General features: G+C 44.8%; 1 protein-coding gene across 6 annotated transcripts in view; it reads left to right on the forward strand.

Annotated features, from left to right (window-relative positions):
- The window catches only part of Esr1 (estrogen receptor 1), a 321,561-nt gene that overhangs the window by 77,611 nt on the left and 228,552 nt on the right, over positions 1–15,398 (forward strand). Inside the window, exon 1 of one of the 6 annotated variants that reach the window (XM_048354301.1) lies at positions 13,406–14,136. The exons of the other annotated variants lie outside the window; for them this stretch is intronic. The gene's annotated coding sequence lies outside the window, so the exon portion shown is untranslated. Of the gene's footprint in view, positions 1–13,405; positions 14,137–15,398 lie in introns of those variants that run through there. 6 annotated transcript variants of the gene reach the window in all.

Genomic DNA, 15,398 nt, shown 5'->3' on the forward strand with positions numbered 1-15,398 from the left:
CTCAGTTTCCCCAATGGTACAATGAACTAGTGACGGTGACTAGGCATTTCTGACATATACTCTGGTAGTAATGGGTGATGAAGTGGTTGGACAGTCTAGTTCTAGTTTTCCTTATCAAACAAGAGCTATGTCTTGTGTATGAAGAGGAAGTTGGTTATTTCTCTATGTCACTTTTTTCTTTTTGAAGGAAGAAAGTCTTGGTGCAATACAGATTGCAGAAACCTGGGGCCAGGCAGGAGCGGTGCAAGCTCCTGTTAGCCTGACCTTTCCCATGAGTGGAGAAGAGATTGATGCCTGCTACACGGCACGGCTGCTGATGTCCTCTCCGGCCCTGCCACCCCTGGGTACTTGATTTGCCTTCACAGGATACTCACCATATCCTGACTTTGACATTGCAATGTGTAGCCTCAATGCTCCACCCTGGAGCCACCCAGGAAATACCGGTGCTGGCCAGCTTCCCAAGAGACTTTCCTGAGGCCCGCGGAGCCAGGATTAAGCTCCCAAACCTGAGGAACTTTTCAAGGCCTCCACACGCTCCCACCTGTGCCATGTGCCCGCCAGGAAGAATCTGCCCTTCCTGCTCCTCGCCCCAGCCCAGGCGAGCTCAGGGCAGGAGCCAAGGAGGGCATTGTTCCAAACACTAGGAGACATGGTGGAGTCTGACGCTCTCCCAACGGAATCCTTCCTTCCTTCCTTCCTTCCTTCCTTCCTTCCTTCCTTCCTTCCTTCCTTCCTTCCTTCTTTCCCTCCCTCCTTTCCCTCCCTACCTCCCTTCCTCCCTCCTTCCCTCCCTCCCTCCCTCCCTCCCTTCCCTCCCTCCCTCCCTTCCCTCCCTCCCTCCCTTCCCTCCCTCCCTCCCTCCCTTCCTCTCTCCCTTCCTCCCTCCCTCCCTCTCTCCCTTGCTTCCCCATTGGACAGGGCTCTGAGATTCATTCATGAAAGAGCACACTTGTCTCTCACTAATGTGTCTTTAGATATCAATGACCAGTGTCCATTTATAAACACTCAGGTTACTGAAGGAAATATTTTGGTGTTGCTCAAGGGTGAAAATGAACTTCTAAAAGTGCCTTTTGTGGATGGATTTGGAAAGTCTATCATTTGACATCCTCTGAAGGATCACTGAGAGTGATTGTAGTGGGCCACAGGCTGTCTTTGAAGGGATACAGAAGACCGGCTGACATTCCTTGCTTAGTAGATTTCACTCCAGTGATGATGTCCATTTGTCCAGTGTTTTGGAAGGAAGGAAGGAAGGGTGAAGAGGCTCCGCTTCATGAAAGAATATCGGCGTGGCTTTTAGGCTGGAAAGCGATCTTTGTGTAGTATAAATAAATAGAAGTCATTGTTCTTTACCCTTGTTCCATGGGGCCGAATGCTTCATGGAGGGACTGGAAAAGAAATTTCTAGACTTTCCAGCCACTAGAAGCTTGTCCAACCAAAATATCAACTGTGTAAATTTCATGAGCCTTCCCTTTTGCGAGGTCAAGTCCAGCTTGCTTGCTGCCTGAAGGAGCAGCAGAGGAGATGGGCATGCTTTTTGCTCACTCATAGTTCTTTGTTCCTCTTGCTGGCACGCATTTCCAGTCCCACCAGGGTTTAGGTATATAAAGCAAGAGGAGCCAGGCAAGGACTAGGGAATACTGGGATGGGCTATGTCGCCTTTTCTGGACCCGGCTGATGTTAAGTGCTGTCCCATTCTCAAGAACTTTCTCATGGGCCTCTGGGTGCCTCCTCTTAGAGCCCTAGCTTTGAGAGTTTGCACCTGTGGCTCCAGAAGGTAATACATCTGTCGGGTGGTGCTCAGGGCTAGGAATCCGCCTTGGAATCCCAGCTTCCTGTGGAGGTCAGCTGTCCCTTGTAGGTTGCCTTCCCGAGTCCGATCCCACCTGCAGCTACGTTGCAGTGGCAACTCTGGGTTTACTGGGCCATGTTGTGAGGCGTTCCTGAAGATCATTCAGATGAGAAGCCCATGCCACGAGCAGAGCCTGGACTCAGGCATCTCAGCGGAGACTTAGCGAGACCATCATAAAGAGACACAAGGGCAGGTGGCGCTGTGACTTAACAGATGTGTGGATTTCAGGACAGCAGGTGATTAGAATCCATCCTCTCATCATGGAATTCTTAAGGAATGAGTAAATTCAGATAATAGTATGTGCCTGGTAATTGCTATATGATCCCCCAAAACAAATAAACTATCGAAAAAGCTGTTATCTACATGAAGTTAGATAAATTCATCTAATTATATCCATTCATTTTTTTGCTGTATTCATTGAGGGCCAAATATATGCTGGGATATATACTTTGTAACCCTCCCCAAAGGGCCTTACAGTGCAGTGAGAAAATATGGCATGAAAAAATAACAATGCAAATTCAAAGAGCCAAACCAGGTTTGTAACAGGTTGCCTACCCAATTCTGATGAAGATATTAAATCTACGTGTTTAATTTTGTGTGTATGTACTTGAGCTATAAAATAGGTAATAAGAAAGGATTAGAAAATGGGCTATTATCTGTAATGATAGGCTATTTAATTTTCTCTTCATTGAGTACTACAAGCTAGGATATAATATACCTATTTCTACATCTATTTGTCTGTCTGTCTGTCTATAGCCGCAGAATGAACTGTCAGTATAAACTCTACTTCCAGAAATCTGATAGCTCAGAAATCTGACTACATAACAACTGGGTCTTGTCACAATATGAAAACTACTATTTTGGTTCTTTAGTGAGAAATTTAGTAGCTCTCCTTTTTATGAAATGTAGATCAGTCATTATTTTCCTCTTACTTTAATCCCCAGTGGGTTTCTATGCTCTTCAAATCCAGTAGTTGTGTCTTACTGATGGCCTAAATGACAAAGATTTATGGAAGAAAAACTGGCTGGTGTTTGGTTTCCCCTTACTGACATTTTTCTACCTAAAGGAATTATAAATTACACGTTAGTCACTTTGCCTTTTGAGTTGCAAGCATCTTGAGACATAATGTTTGACAGAATGCTTCAAAAACATTCCCTTTTATTTTTGTGTAGGCCCAAGTTGTTTTTCTCCACATGACAGCCGTAACTTTGTCAGCAATCTACCACTTACTTGCAAAAGTTTAAAATCTGGTGATGGGCATTTATTTCAGCTGTACAATATCTCAGCGGGAGTGATCAAAGGTGGTTTCCAGCGAGTCTGAAAACACTGTAAACTCGTAAAAATGGACACCACAACTCCTTCCCCGAACCATACAGCACTCATAAATGACTTTGTGTTCCTCAGGTTTCTGTAGCTCTCTTCTGGTGACATTCTATGATTATCTTTTTCCCCTGAGGTGTGGTGGTGAGCAAAGGTATCATTTTGGAATGATAGTAAGCAAGCTCAAAACAACAGCTCCTTCCTTCTTTGGAAACTTTTGTGTCCCACACCTCGGAGTCTTTATCAGCCTTTGTGTCAACTTTAATGGTCAGTCTGTGCTTCTGGGGCCTCTGGATGCTAACTCCTGAGGAGAGATGGGACAATCCATGGAGAAGAACTGGTACTTCCTGGATGAGTGCATTTAATCTTTGCAACTTTTCTTTCCAGTGGGGATGGCCCCCAAGGCCCTCACTTCATCCAAGGTCATAAAACTTTAGGGTCTAGAGCTAATGTACAAACAAAAGCATTCAAGAAGATGCTTGGTTGAAAACCTGTTAAGTAAAATACAGGAAGATAACGTGCATTCCTGTGAGATTTACTTAGATACAAAGCCACTAATTGTAGCATTGTGGATCGTGGAAAACGATAGGAAACACACTTAATTGCCTTTAGTGGAAGAATTAGAAATTCTTGGTTATATATTATGATTCCGTTTCACAGTGGACTATTATACATCTGTCAAAAGAAGACCCTACTTATACTGTGAATTAGGAATGTAACCCAGGCTTGGGTTGACATTGCTTCTTAAATTTTTAACTCTTGAGGAAGAAAGGCCAAGAGTGTATTTTTAATATAAATACTTAGTCCCAAGCCCGCTGGATGCTTTTCTTAACTACTCTCGTAGTTTCTTAAGTCAGGATTTCCTTAGTTTCATATGTTTTCTCTTTTTAAGCTTGAAAGACTCCAATATCTCCAAGTAACTGTGGGAATTAGCTCAAGCGGGTGTGTTTCCGTAAAGAGCAGGCTCAAGCGAGGACTGAGCCAAGGAGAATTTGAGTGGGAGGGCAGCTCTGGGGCGGGCGAACGTGCAACGTGGGATCGGGGGACCAGGACGGAGGCCTGGGCAGGTTGTGTCCAGGAGGGAGTTAGTTGTTGGGGATGAGCTTGTGGATAACGAAGGGCGAGGGAGGACATCCACCCGAGAGAGAGGATGCCTTGGCAATGCGGCAATCTGCTGTGATGTCTGGTAAGGAATTTAGAACTAATGAGGTCACTCTGGAGAAGAGACCCATAGAATAGGGCTGGGTATTCAACCGCTAGCTTTCCTTTCTCCAGGGGAAGACCCCATGCTTGGTTGCATGACAGGGAAGAAGCAGAGCTGCATAAAGAATGGGAGGCTAGCTGAGTGCCGGTGACTCACGCCTGTAATCCCAGGTACTCAGGAGGCTGGGTCAGAGCCTGCCTGGACAGATAAATATGGGAGACTCTTAGTTCCAATTAACCACACAACACACACACACACACACACACACACACACACACACACACACACACACGACAGGAAACGGGGCTGGGAATGTGGCTTAGTGGTAGAGTGCTTGCCTAGCATGCACGAAGCCCTGGGTTCGATTCCTCAGCACCACATATACAGAAAAGGCCAGAAGTGGCGCTGGGGCTCAAATTGTAGAGTGCTAGCCTTGAACAAAAGAAGGCCAGGAACAGTGCTCAGGCCCTGAGTCCAAGCCCCAGGACTGGCAAAACAAAACAAAACAAACAAACAAACAAAACTCCCCACATAGCTGAAAGTGGAGCTGTGGCTCAAATGATAGAACACACCTGTTGAGTGTTGAGTGCAGGAGCCAAGCAAGGGTCAGAGGACCTGAGTTCAAGCCCAGTCCTGGTAGAAATAAAAATGAAGCTAAGAATCACAGCTGGAAGAAGGAAAGCATAAAATCGCACATTTTAGCCACTTGCTGGCATTTGTAGAAAAACTAATGGAATTATCATTGTTTTCCCTTCTAGATTTGTGGCACAAAAGCTCTGGAATGTGTCTCTGAGAGTAGACTCTTCCTGAAAGAATCAGCCAAATCTTTACTGCTGAGTTCTTCTGAGTCTTTGCATGTCTCTGTAATTCCCAATATCCTTTATAGGTGCTTTAGGAGAGCAATGACTTGTGAGAAGGTCAAAACATTTTATTCTAAAGTGGCTTCCTTGATCTGGGTGAGCAAAACAGAAAGGTAGCATTGCTAGCTTTCAAATTACATTCCTTTGGAAACCAAACTGTATCACATAATCTGTTTTTTTTGTGTGTGTGTTTTGTGGGTTTTTCTTCTTTTTTGGTTAAAGGTATTATACTTGCCAGTTTGCACAATTTAGCAAGATACAGAAAAGATTTAAATTTGTTCTTTAGTTAAGGAAGTTCAATTTAAATGATCTAGATATACAAGTGAGATCTAAATGAACTCTCTTCTGAGGAGCAATGAATGGGAAATGGATTAGTCATTCTATCATGTTCTATTAAGGAAAGCCATGTCCCTGAACACAAGTTGCTTCAATGTTTGTTAAAACATTATGTTCTTAACCCCTCTCCTCATTTCCTCACCAGTGATTTGGGAAGGTAGGAGCAGTCTTCTTGTGGCTTCCAGAAAGCTGGAGATTTTTTTTCTCTCTTCTTTATTGTCAAAGTGAAATACAGAGGGGTTATAGTTTCCTATGTAAGGCAAGTACATTTCTTATCCAACTTGTTACCTCCTCCCTCATTTTTCCTCTGTCTGCCCCTCCCGATGAGTTGTACAGTTGGTTTACACCAGTTGGTTTTATAAGTATGGCTATTGCAATGGTTTGTCTTTTTATACGTTGTCTCTCAATTTTGGTATTCCCTTTCCTTTCCCTAGTTCCAATACACGTCTATCCAGTATCCGGGGTACTAAGATCAGTTACAGTAATAGCAGGAGTAAAACCACAAGAAGGGAATACGGGAGAAAAATAAAGGTATTGTTTCACATGGTATGTTGAAATTAATTACAACAGTGATATTACCACTTATTTCCATAACATGGAGTTCATTTCGCTTAAAGCTGGAGATTTTTAAAGCATTGAAGAGTAACTCATTAAGCTTCTAAGATTATGGCTGCATGGGCCTCATGCTGACTGTAGACAACACTGTGGGAAGAATGCGGCATCTACAGAGCTGGCTGAGGAAGAACAAAGCACCCTAACTTTGGAGTCCCAGATGCTAGTCTTGTTCCCGTAGATGGGGTACCGTTAGCAAGTCTCCTGTGCTATTCTGGGCCTCCGTGGCTCCGTGGCTCCAACCCTAGGGGAGTCCATGGACTGGCGATTCGAATCATTCATTCTGTGGTAAGAATGTATGTCAACGGGCTTCCTAAATTCTCCTCCACGCTCTGGTTCTAAATTCTGCCATTAATCACTGTGGCTCCTTTCCAGTCAAGTCACAAGGGAAATCAGTTGCCACTGTGCCTATGATATCAAGGAGGGCTTCCTGTATTCATTATTCAAGCAGTATTCCCTGGTGACCAGGGATGCATTAAGCATTGTACTAGAAATTGGGGAGCCGCATGACTTGGAAAAAGCACCCTTCCTGTATCTGCGGTTGCAGTTGCAGGCCTCGGGGGATTCGTGAGGGCTGCCCGGGGGGTGTCTGTGGAGCTTGGCATCTGCAGAACTCACGTGGAACTTCTGTCGCCACTGGCACACGTGAGGAGAGGAGAATTTCAAGCGGTGGCTTTGCCCATTCTTGCAGGAGTGGGCTCCACAGGCAGAGGAGTTCAGCCTCATCTTCCTCTCATCCCTGTGTGCCCACAGGTGATGTCCTCTCATCATGTCACGACACAGAGGAAAAGGTTCCAGGCAGGGGGAGCATGTCAGCCTTGGAGTTCTAGACTCCAAAAACCACAGCCCCAAGTAAACCTGCCATTGCTTATCAATTACCCAGGCTGTACCACTCTGTTATAGTAATGGACTAAGAAAGACGTGAGCATTCATAGGTGAAGCAAGGAGGAAGGCAAGGGGAAGTCAAGGAGGGCTTCCCGGTGACTGTGAGGTTTCCAGGATGACTAGGAGGAAGTCAGGTGGAAAAGGATTGGCATGCTATTCAAGGTAGAACAACTTGCACAAGTGAGCATCCAGATCCAGGGACTCTAGAGGGCTCGGGGGTCTTGGGAGTAAACCCAGGGGGAGAGAGGGCCAGGAAGGAGTTCCTCTGCCTCTGAGGTGGGGTCCTCTCCCTGCAGTGCAGAGAATATATAGTAGCAGGAAAGGGGGGATGGAGTCAGTGAACCTCATGGAGAAGATCTTAGCCTGAAAATCATGATGAGGAAATCATCATGCGAAAAGGAGCCAGTTCAAAAGAGGCCGAAGAGATCAGAATAAAAACTTGTGGGAGATCAAATATAAGGAGTGGGGAAGACAGCCAAGGCTTTTAGGGCTGGGTTCTTTGGCTTGTATAATTACATGGACAATAGAGCCTTTTGCCAAGACAGGAACTCAAGGGCGGGGAGGGGGGAGCAGGTCTGGGGGAAAAGCTAAGTTAATTTGGGGCCAGTTGAGTTTCAAAGGGCTAGAATATAATGGATGTGCAGGAAAGAAATATTTACTTATTACTACATGGATTAAGCCTAGTGCTTGCTACTTGCTATACAAATGTTCAACCAATGGAGACATGCCCCTAGCATGTGTGCATGTGTGTGCGCGCGCATGCATATGTGTGTGTGTGTGTGTGTGTGCACGTGCTGGTTCTGAGGCTGGCACTCCAGGGCTCACTGTCTGTCTCAGCTTTGTGACCCATAGCTGGTTCTTCATGGCACCTGTTAGATCAGTAATTATTGAGTGAATGAACATGTGTACGAAAGTGTCCAATCAGTCTGCAAACATGGGGATCTCCTCTCTAGGATTGGGGGGGGGGTGTCTTCTGTACAGAGGAGACCCAGACCTCTGGGAATGGTTGTCATGATCCAGGGAAGGTGAATGGAGGGTTGGGAGGGGACAGGCACAGGAAGAGGAGGGTCCAGAGGACAGGCACAGGAAGGGGAGGGTCCAGAGGACAGGCACAGGAAGGGGAGGGTCCAGAGGACAGGCACAGGAAGAGGAGGGTCCAGAGGACAGGTACAGGAAGAGGAGGACCCAGAGAGGACAGGTACAGGAAGAGGAGGCCTCAGCAGGGGCCGAGTCCATGGTGCAAACCTCAAACCTCTGAAAGTCAGCACCACAAAGGCAGAGCTTTTGGCTTGACTTATATTGGGATGTCTCATGATTGAATTCTCTCCTGTCTCCACATGTGTATATTGCACCCTTCACCTCCAATGTGACTTTATGGGGAACTGGGTCCTTAGAAGGCAATAAAGGTTACAGAAGGTCATCTGATGGGGGTCATCCTACTCAGAGAGGCCTATGACTGTATCAACTGTGACATCACATTGAAAAGGAGGGCACTTGCCAGTTTTGAAGACTAGGCCATGCTGGTCCTCAGATCTCAGGCTTCTGTGTCTCACAAGGAGAGAAAAATCCATGTGTGTGCTTTAAGCCACCCAGACTTGCTGTTTTGTTATTGTGGCCTCAGGTGACATAGAGATGGCCTTGCTAAATATAGTAACCAATGTATTTTGTGTGAACTGAATGAGCCAAGCGAAGCAGGTGGCGGAGGGGAGGCATTTGCCAGCACGGGGGTCCTCATGCTCAGGGAGGCAGCAGTGGCGGGGCCGAAATAGAAAGGAAGTCCTGGAAAGGCTCAGAACTCACCCTCTCACCACGAATACAAAAAACATAAGTCACAAGACAAAACAAATTGAAAAAAAGCCTATTTGGCTAAGCTAGGCTCTGAAATTGAGGATGGTTCTTGGTAGATTATAGGGTGTGTGTGTGTGTGTGTGTGTGTGTGTATGCATGCATGTAAAAGCTCTCCTCAACAGTCGATAGAACTATCTGAATCTAAGTGTTTTTAAGTACAGTCTGGCTATTGCTCTCCACAGAGAAATAATATCCTAAGCTGGCAATGAGATTCCTCAAGTAAATAACAGATAAAGGGAGAAAGAGGGACAGAGTGTCACAATAATTGGAATAATTGGAATTCTTGTATCACTCATGTACTTACAGTGAAAGTATTTTTGAAATTGTCTTCTACCACAGGCAATATAGGAAAATGGTATAAAAAGTTTCTAAAATGTTTGAGGAAGAGAAAACCCTTGACATTTCCAAGAAAACGTAAGATGAGAGTTACTAAATTCTATTAGGTTGGCAAATTAAATCTGAGTGACTCATTGGTTCATAATTAAGAGTAGCTATTTTGTCTGGCAACCAAAAATTCAAATTATCTTCATCAAGTCTGAGTAGGAAGACAGAGAATGAGGTCACAAGGTTTGTGAGATACAGGGTCTTCTGCTTGGTTCTTGAGTTGCAGATCTACCCTTTCTCCTTGGAGGGCACTGGGTAGAAGGCTGTTCAGAAACATGGAACGCGTACCATTTCTATATGACTTCTTGTTAACTTGAATCCTTACTGGGTAGGTAACATTTGAACAGGTCCCAAATCCTTGTACTTGCTAGGTCTCTCACACCTGTAATCCTAGTTACTCGGGAGGCTGAGATCTGAAGGTTGTGGTTCAAAGCTAACCCCAGACAGGAAAGTCTGTGAGACTCTTATTTTCAATGAACCATCCAAAAATCTGGAAATAGAGCTGAGGCTCAAGTGATAGAGGACCAGCCTTGAACAGCACCCTGCTTACACATAAAACAACAAGAACCTGTTACAGTAAAATGTCCCACTCTAACTCAGAGTATACCTGAAATCCTGTCACCCTCAGAGGCTGTATGCCAGGAAGAGGGGGTCCGGAAGGGGACTGCTCTGTTCTTTGATGCTCCAGTACCTGGGTAAGCCCACCATTGGTTAGAAACAGGGTATTTGTGCCCTAATTTGTAAGTCATCATGGGGGTCATGCGTCCATTAAGAAAACAACAACACAAAACAACCCAGTACAATGGCTGCCTTTGGAGTTGGCAATGACTGAAAGAAGATGAAGTAATGGTGATGGAAATACTTTTACACTTTGATTGTCAGGTCTGTTAATGGGCATGTCTATCTGGCCAAATTCATCAAACTACACGCTTAGGATATGTGCACTCAGTGTAGATAAATTGCCTCAAAAAGCAAAGGCCAAATGAAAAAAGACCTAGATGCTGTTAAAATGAAATATCTAAATGTTCAAACTATGTTTAAAATAGGGAGATATTCTATGGGTTTGGTGGCACATGCCTGTAATTCCCAAACTGCGAGGCAGAGACAGGAGAATTACAAGTTCAAAACAGGCCTACAGTATGTAGGAACTTTGAGTTCATCCTAGATCACAGAGAGATTCTGTCTGTCTTAAGAAAACACATAAACAAAGCAAGCAAAAAAAAATGAGGATACACCTGAAATAAAATGTATTATTCTACTGTACAGGAAAATGGTTATTGTTGAGCAAATGCTATAAAAACAAACTTCCAAAGAGAGCACATGAACTGTGGAATGTTAACTGAGAGCAGAGCTCGCCCTCCAGCTCAGAGGGAGGGAACTCTGGTAGTAGGAGCGGCCACGGAGATAGTTCCACGTTGATTTTCTTTTGTGCTTTCTATTAAAGGAATAATGATGTTTATAAAGGTAGAAAAGAAAGCCTTCAACGGAGCTAGAGAATAAACTACGGTTGGTCATAGCATTGTCTAGTTAAGAACTAAAAATACAGAGCCCTGTGGTGAATCACGCCAGCCAGAGCTGCGGGTGTAAAGCTGACTGGGTGGCTGGAGTCACTGTGCTGATGCGCAGATGACCTTCTAGGGAAGGGACTTTTCATAGAGGCAGCGCATCACAGTCACTGTGGGGAATGGTTGTCAAGACAGATGGGATGTTATTTTTGTCTGTGAAGTATCTCGATTAATCAATTAGCCAATATTTGATCAGGCAACTATGATGGGGCACTATTCTGAGGACTTAGCTTCCCAAATAGCTCTAGCCTGATATTGTGTTCAAGTTGCTGCTAAGCAGACTGAAGTCATACACACACACACACACACACACACATATGTGTGTATATATGTAGGAATATATGCATATATATGTAGGGATACGTATATACAAACACTATCTCCTATCTCCCATATATGATATACAATAGAATATGTAGTATATATATGATATTCAAGATATATACCTACATATGGAATATGTGTGTGTGTGTGTGTGTGTGTGTGTGTGTGCCCTATGTATATCTCCAGCGTAATACAAAATTACCACTGGGACGTAGAGTAGAGGCACGAAAGCTTTATGGACATGGTGGCATTTGGATGATACCTTGCAAAACATAGTATTTCTTCTTGACAAGCCAGAAAACAAGCAACAAAAGAGAAAGAAAGAAGGCAAGGAAGAAAGGAAGAAAGAAGGAGGAAAGCAACGCTTTGGGTTTGTTGCAGGGTCGGGTTTTCATCTGGCTGGAGTGTGTGCTCCGTGTTGGAGCTGATAGAGCGGGAAGGACGGGTTGAGCGGGAGGAAGGCCGGCGGATCTAGGATGTGGGTGGAGGACGGAGGTAGGCCCAGCAAAGATGCGCTCTGGAGCAGTAACAATGAAGAAAAGATCTAGGACAAAGTCACAGAGAAAAGAAGCAGAGCAGGGACTTGAGAAGCTCCCAGGGTAAGCAGAGTTATGGAGAACGTAGAAAAGATGCTAGAAATGCAATGGAGAGGAAGAGATGGCAGACCTAGAATGCACAGAAATTGATTCTTGGTCAGGTGGGGAAGGCAATGGAAAGTCAGCACCTCCAAAAAGGGGTGTGATTTTAATCTAGGTGATGGAAGGGACAGAGGTGCTGTGCACAGACAAAGGGAAGTTGAAGAGAGAAGCATGTGGAGGAAAGAGACAGAGAACGAGCCAACAAGCCCGCCGTACGCAGGAGGCTGCTGGCCAAGTGTTCCGGAGATCGATTGGGTGGGAGAGATCCTGAAGTTCACTTCGCCCTTCTTTATGTGGGAGTGCCCTCGAGGTTACCTGCAGGGGCTGCTGAGGGGGGTGGGGTGTGCTTGCTATTCACGCAGGGAATGCTGGGAGTCCATGGAAGAAACTATTTCCAGGAGCACTCAAGAAAATTGGCACCCATGCTCACCAGGCCTGGGCAAGAGAGCTTACCATGAAGACATGGAAAGCCACGGGTGAAAGTGGTCAAGGAAACGTTCTCGGGCATCTTAGACTAACTTTTGTTTATACGTCTCTGCATAATCAAACTCTTGGAGAAGATACCTAGACTTTTTCATCTTTCTTAAGCCAAAGGCAAGCATTTGCAGATTTTCTTTCCTCTCTCCCTTCTTCTTCCATATTTCCTTTTCTCTTCTCCTACCCATCCCAACTCCCTTCTCTTCTCCTTTCCTCCCATCCTGCCTTTCATGAATCTTGTTTCATTTTGGGTGGTCATTGTTGGCCTGCTGGAGGAGCTACTGTCACCAGGACCACAATCTTTCTTTCTAATATTTATTTATTTATTTATAAATTTGTTTGCCTATTTATATGGTTGTTTTTGTGGTACTGGAAATCAAACCCTTCTTTGTACTAACCTGTTTCCCCAGCCTTTAATATTCATTTCTATGTCCTGGGCATGGTCATGGCTGAGGGACCACCTTGGATCTTTCAAAGCGCAAACCAAGAATTTGAATTTTGACTTATAATCATTGTTTCAACCTTTTTCTACTTCGCTCTTTGTAGTCGTTTCAACCGCTGCTCATAAATCTCTTGGTACCTGCACAGGCTCCTGTGGCCACTCCTGGCATTGTGGTTAGTCATTTAATACTTAAGATGGTGACTAGCGTCCGCCAACAAAGGCACCACTAGGTGTCCTAATCCAAGGACCCTGGGTGGGGACCTGCTCCCCTTGGAGCACCTGTATTTGCCCATGATCAAGAGAAAAGGTGAGGATGAGATAAATACATATGGGAACCATCAGAAAGGAGACACCTTTCCCCATGAACACCCAGTAGTACCTACCTTTCTTTGTCGTCACAATCTAAGATTTCATATATATATATATATATATATAGTATAGTGTGTATACATATACACACATATTCAGTATATACTATATATTCACTATAACATATATATGTGTATGTATTCACTATAACATATATATGTGTATGTATTCACTATAACATATATATGTGTATATACACATACATATGTATATATGTCTTCACTTGTTTAGAGAAAGCAGTCAATGGACTCTTGGTGGAAGAGCTCGCATGTTTGGCTAATAAGGTGAGATAAGTATTACATTTCAGCACGAAGCATATCTCTGGATTGTCACAACACTGGTTTCCAAATTTGACTTCCTGTGCCGCTAGAGGCATGGCCGTAGTGTGTCTATTCAGACTTGGGGACATGGCTGGGGGCGGTGTGTGGTGGTGGTAGTAACCTGTAGGACATTTCATCCAAGTGTAATCCAGAAGGCTTCTCTTGTTAAATTATATTTTTGAAGCAAAACTACCCCTGGCGCATTTTGCAAGCGATCTCTCCAGCCACTCTTGACTGGCATTCTATTTTTGCCTGGAACCTATGATTTACAGCCAGCCTGGTTACCCTCTTGCCTAGAAAGGCAACAGAAAGAAGCGGGCCGACTCCAGGCTCCACAGGTAGAAGCTAAAGGAGGCTGGCGTTTCCCCTCCACAGCAAGGCTTCCTCCAGCTGCGTCTCCCTGCTGTTGTCCCTTCGCAGACAGTGAGAGTCTCCCCTCACTCCCCCTCGGCCATTCATCCAGCCCTGTACAACAGCCCAGCTGCTGCCGCGTCGGCCGGGAGGGGCTGCCAAGTGCCCAGCCTACTGGCTCTTCCCGAGTCCCTGCCATTCCATACACAAACACATCCACACGCGCTGCCTCAATCACATGCCGAGCCACTGGAGCATGCGAACACATTCCTTCCTTCCCTCTCACTGTCTCAGCCCTTGACTTCCACAAGCCCATGGAAGATTTCTGGAAAGCGGCTCTTGATCTAGCAGGGTAAGGTTGTTTTGATTTGTCTCTTGTCTGGAGCTGGAGCGTGGGGAGAAAAGGACTTACCTTTCTCTCTGGCCAGGATCTGTCTCTTGGCTGGGAGAAGAGGCTTTGCTGTTTTTAAACTGGGGTATATGTGTAGCTCCCTTTTCTTCTAGCACTTGTAGGATTCTCTGTGCCATTTCGATAGGGTTTGGCAAGCTCAGATTTTTAAAGAGCCCCAGGAAGTGCTTTTGCATGTGGTTTTTCAAAAGGCATTTGAAAAATTGAAAGTGTGATTTACGGAAACTAAATCATCTGTAAAAATCAAATTGCTCTGGAAAGTAATGATGGCTGGCCATAAAGAGAAATATCTGCCATTCACCTAATGTGTTTTTAACTCTTTCTCTGCTACGGTTTCCTTTTCATGATGTTTAACTTAATTTTGGCAATGTGTTTCATCAGTTCATCTGCATATCACCCCCAATGCTCTGTTTTCCTCAGAATTGATAAATGTGCACTAAGTATAAAATATTTTCAAAATGTTACCAGTAGTAACAACCTTGACATTTATGTCTTCTGTGAACATTTTGTCAGGTACATTTTCAGGTATCTGGGGTTACAATTAAGGGCCGATTAGGCTGGGACAATGGAAGTTTATTAAAAATTATCATCTAGCCAAGATTAGGGATTATGATAAACGTATCATATCCTTTGCCTTATTAGTAGGGGTGAGCGTGTGTACGTGTGTGTGTGTGCCTACGGCTAGCTTTTGATTCAGTCGAGTTCAAAACTTTTCTTTCTTTCTATCTTTTTCATTTGGATATTTAGTTCTGCGTATCCTAGCCCCAGTGAGGTCTGAAGGTCCAGCTGTAGAACTAAAGATCTGGAGATGCAGAAGCACATTTTAAAGTTGCCCCATGGACAAACAGTGGAACCGAGTGTCCCCAAAGCTTTGGTGCCAGACCTGAGGTCCCGTGTTTGTAGGGAAAGGACACATTTTATATCCACTTTCCTCAAGTTCTGGTTGCATAACCTGTAGATGGCTCAAACACCCATGTGTGCCTAACCAAAGATTTTTTTCTGAATCATCCTTCACAGGGGAATTTCTAAAGGGAGTAAGTAAGGTAACAGTGGTCCAACCTAAACAGAAGAGCCGGGGACTAAAGCCATCTCAGCAGGCTGTGGTTGGAAGAGGGACCCACTTTGGGGGGCAGTTTTTGTTCTTGAAACGGATGAGGAAGCAAGACGAACAGCACTGTCCTGAACAGCTCTTCCTAGGCGTCCCT

The sequence above is a fragment of the Perognathus longimembris genome, chromosome 9, assembly GCF_023159225.1.
Source record: "Perognathus longimembris pacificus isolate PPM17 chromosome 9, ASM2315922v1, whole genome shotgun sequence".
NCBI lineage: Eukaryota > Metazoa > Chordata > Mammalia > Rodentia > Heteromyidae > Perognathus > Perognathus longimembris.